Raw genomic sequence first — 4,688 nt, forward strand, 5'->3', positions numbered from 1 at the left:
TCCCGGCCATGCCGCTCGCGAGTCAAACAGCGCCGTGGAGAGGGAGGAAGCTTCGCTTCTCCCTCTCAGGTCCCTGGGGACCGAGTTGGGAGATTCCCGGTTTCTGCCCTCCCCTCGCCTCCCCTGCGCTCGCCCTGCCGCGGAGGAGGAAACGCGAGCCGCGCGCAGACACCTCCTCCTCCTCCGCCGCCGCCGCCGCCGCCGTACCCGCGCCTCGGTGCCTGTTGCTACCGCCGCCGCGGGACCCGCTGTGTCCTCAGCCGTCAGGAGAAGAGGCGGGAGTCTTCCCGGCGCCCCGCGGCGGGAAGAGAGCAGCCCGCAGGGCGCGTCCGCCCAGGCCGTCCCCGGGCTGCCTCTGGCACCTGCGCGCCGCGGCCGGGCCGCGGGCTCTGAGCGCGCCGCCGCACAGGTAGGCGCTTCCTGGGGCCTCACCCACGCCAGCCCGCCACCTCCCCGCGCGGCATCCCTGCCGACCCCAACCCTAGCAGGCCCCTGCGCGCCCGGGCCCGCGGAAAAGCTGGAATCGAGCGCTCCAGGGACGTTCCTGCTGTGCTAACCGCGCGGGGGTCTCTCGGGGGGAGGAAGTTCATTGCCACCTCGTTGTCCCCTACTTGGACGTAAGCGAAACTCGTTCTTCGAGTTAAGAACGACCCTGGAGCTCCTGCAGGCACCCTCCCTCTGCCCCGCCCTTCACTCCCGCTCGCCGTTCTCGCATCTCCCCCCGCCCCGCTCCCGCCAGAAACCACTAGGGCTAGTGTGTTTGTTTGTAAGGCGACCAGACGGAGGAAGGGCGGTCAGAGTGACCCCAGGCCACCCTGTAAAAGTTCAGGGTACTTTGCAGTAACAACTTAGGCAGCTCCACCAGTGCGCTCAACTTTACTTTCTTTCTATGGGCACATCCTGTACCAGTCATTTGGAAATCATGCTTAATTGTTTCTAGCAGCTTCCGGATCGGCCTGTGATTATGAGACCCCCTCAAACTTCGCCACACGTTGTTGTTGTGGGTGTGTGTGTCTGTGTTTAAAAGAGATGTCATTAACTTTGAAATCCACCTAGAGGCGGCTTTTCGTGTGGCGATTTCATTTAAATAGATTGTTCTCTGGAAGTTACTTAAAAAGGAGAAAAAAATCGAAACTGATATGATTGTCCCTCCCACCAAACAGTTTAGTTTTCAGAGTGCCCTACATTAATTCATGGGTATTCACTTCATAGATCGCTTGTTCTTCCTTTTAGATAATTGGGTGATTTCATTTATTAATATAATCAGACTTTGAAAGAGCATTTTAAAATGACCTGGTTTAAATGGGTCACATCCGTGAAACTCAGCTATCCTCTACAAGTCCAAACTTCTAAACGTTTTGCTCTGTCCTTAAACGGAACTGCAGAGGCCTTGATAAAAACCCCTTCTTTGGGAAAGCAGAAATTCATTCTCTTCCCCAGACTTGAGATGAGATTGGTGGGAGCTGAAGCACGGCCACCTCCGGGTTTTGTTGTGTTTTGGGAGCCTGCTGTGGGTGGGAGGGGTCGGGATGAGGAATGAACGGAGAGCTGTTCCAGGAGGCTGCGAATCCACCTTGCAGAACGACCCTTCATGTTTCTGAACACTTGATGTTCTGTCACTATCTTGGTCAGGGCTCCCTGAAACAGCTGCGTTCCGCACCGTTTCCTAGAGTTGAGATGGCTTCTCTTGCTTGGGGAGGAGGTCTGCCTCCTGTTCGTCTCCTTCCTGGGAGTCTTGAAGAATGTCTTAAGGAATAAGGACATTGCATGAAAAAGTTTGCATAAAATGGGATTGACTGGGAATTCTCCGGGTCCAGTGGTTAGGTCTCTGCCCTTGCACTGCAGGGGGCCTTGGTTTGACCCCTGGTGGGGGAACTAAGATCCTGCAAGCCGCCTGGTGTGGCCAATAAATAAATAAAAATAGAATAATTAGTAAAAAATAAAAATAAAAAAGTAAAATAGGACTGACTGCTTTTGTAAACAAGTGTTTTACAGCTCTTTGAAGTGGAAAGCTATGGCAGTCTTGAATCTGCCAGTTTCTTTCTTTTCCTACCAAGGTATAGGGAAAAAAGGCCATAAAAAGTGCTTGCTCTCCAGAATTCTCTATTAAGTACCCATTGACAAAACATGAGCTACTGAATAGTGAACACAGCTGTGAATTAAAGGGCACTGTGGAAATGTTTAGGGGAAATTTTCTGAAGTGAACACAGTGGAGTATCCTGAGATTATCAGCTGAGTGCAAGGAGATATAAAAGGACTAAGTGTGGCTCAAAGTAGTAAATGAAATAATCAAGCGATATTTAAGATAAATGCCTTTATGTGGATTTGTCCAGCCACTGGCAAACCAGTAAAATGGGGGAAGTGTTCATTGGTGTAGGTATAAATTATTAGCATCAAAGTAAAGTTTTGTAAATGGAACTCTCCACTTAGTCTACCTTTATCTTTCCCACTGAGAGCTCTGGAGATCTCTCCTTTCGCTATGGTAACATTTCTGGTTGGGTGTTAACCTTTTATCCCATGTGACATTGCTTGTCATAGTACCAGGCGGTTTGAGGAAGAAAAGGGCAACTCTGAAGAAATAATTCAGCTTGCCCCTCTTCCCTTATTACCAGCTGTTGACGGTCTCTGTGTCCCACTTCCCTAGGAGGCCACCTTCACCTGGGTGAAGTGGAGGGACCTGTGTTCGAATCCTGCTTCTACCACTTGCTGCTAGTATGACCTTGGGCAAGTGACCTCATTTTTCTGTGCCAGCAACTTCCTTCTGGTCTCTCATCTTTAAACTGGAGCTGATAATGATCATTATAGTCCATAATAGTCCTTATTTGGATATGATCAGTAATTGTCCTTATTGGCCAGGGTTGTTGTGAGAGCTAAACCTGTTAACAGACTCACAGTTAGTGGTATTATGTGTTAACAGTTAATATTATTACTTTTAGGAGAATAACTTAAAGCAGCCATGCAGCAGGGAGGGTTAGACATAACCCCTAGAGGCCAACTGGGACCCCCCCCCCCAACCCATTTATCCTGTGTAATACAGTAGAAAATACAAGAAGTGACAGTGGCATTCTAAAGGACTAGGCTTGAATTAGCTCTGATTTATATGGGAAGGGAATCACTCAAAACAGCATTACTTTATGGGTCAAATTAGAGAGGCAAAGCCTAGTACTGGAGCATCCTTGATGATGTGAATGTCAGAAGCACTGACTCCAGGAGCTCTGCGTGATACTGAAATAGCCGACGGCTCCAAAGATCTTTGGGACTTGTGGGCGATTCCTGGGTGAGCAGCACACTGCTCTGATTGGGTGAGATTCTGTGCAGGAAACGGACAAACAGCTGAGCCAAGCCAGTGATCCCACTGCATGAGATTATTCAGGTGGCAGAATAATTCTGTTCGGCCTCATGCCTACTCTATCTAGGGTAAAGAACAGAAAAATTAAGTCATTCATTCTCAAGGGGAAATGAGTGGCCACTCGGGGTTCCCTGTCTATCCTGCAGGTCCCTGACAGCTAATCAGTACTGACTGGCTCCTAACCTTGCCTGGAGCCAGAAGCTTCCAACAGCCCTCCTTCATCCATCTATCTCGCCCTCCGGCCCTCCCACCAGCATTCTGAGGAGGTGAGAGGGGAGGCTGGAGCAGGGGCTGTGGTATGGTTAGCTACTGGGAAGTCCCCATCCTACTCTCTGTGGCTTGCTGGGAGGGAGTGGAGGGGGGCCTGGGAAGAGAGGGGATTCCCAATGGCGGCCAGCTAACTCCCACCATCACCTCTCTCATTTCCTCCCACCCTTTCTTCACGTACCTCTCCCACGTTTATATTCTTGAAGGGAAGATGAGAGCAGCTTTCTATCCCCACACCATGCCGGGGACATGTGGTATTATACATTATGAAAATGAGATTCACCAGATTTTAGAGACAGAAGAATAAACTTGAGATTTGGAGAAGTAACTTGTTTTCTCAACTTCACACTTGAAAGTGTTTTCGTAAGAAAACTGAGATTCTTTGCAGCACGTGGATGGTAGTCAGGGGCTTGGATTGTCCTAATTCTGTCACCAAACTTGGACAAGCCATTTGGTTTCTCCAGTTTCATTTCCCTCACATATGAGGGAAATTTCTGAGTAGCTTGAAAGGACCTTTCTAGCTTTAAAATTTTGTGATTCTAGGTGCGTGCTTCCAGGGATACTTAGCATAGCAGGACTCACTAACAAGGTTATTGGAACTGTTTTAATAAAAGAGTATCTTTGTGTTTTGAGTTCTACCATGTTTGTGGGCTCTGGTGGGTAGGAGTTGTGTAGAACACAGATGGTCTCTGTAAGGGGTAGGGCTTGTCCACAGATGACTCTACTGTTGAGAACACAACTAGAGACTAGATGCTCACTGGAATAACAGATCAGAGTATTTTTTTCTTTTTCTTGAGGACATTACTTTTTAATGCACAGAATAATAACAGGTGGATCATGATTATTTCATAATGATAATTTTGAATTAAGAAAAGGACAATTTATTTTGTTTCTTCTGTGTAAAACATGTTACTTACGTTTACCAGGTTCTAGTTAAGAATTTAAACAATGAAATGTATATATATGTAATTTATTTTTAAAATTCTGTTAAAATACAGTTAAAAATTCACACAGAGGGCTTCCCTGGTGGCGCAGTGGTTGAGAGTCCGCCTGCCGATGCAGGGGACATGGG

General features: G+C 48.2%; 1 protein-coding gene across 1 annotated transcript in view; it reads left to right on the plus strand.

Annotated features, from left to right (window-relative positions):
* Window positions 1-326: 326 nt before the first annotated feature.
* The window catches only part of TBC1D1 (TBC1 domain family member 1), a 232,186-nt gene continuing 227,824 nt past the window's right edge, over window positions 327-4,688 (plus strand). Inside the window, exon 1 of the mRNA XM_007449405.1 lies at window positions 327-409. The gene's annotated coding sequence lies outside the window, so the exon portion shown is untranslated. The remainder of the gene's footprint in view (window positions 410-4,688) is intronic.

The sequence above is a fragment of the Lipotes vexillifer genome, unplaced genomic scaffold (assembly GCF_000442215.2).
Source record: "Lipotes vexillifer unplaced genomic scaffold, Lipotes_vexillifer_v1.1 scaffold153, whole genome shotgun sequence".
Lineage (NCBI taxonomy): Eukaryota > Metazoa > Chordata > Mammalia > Artiodactyla > Lipotidae > Lipotes > Lipotes vexillifer.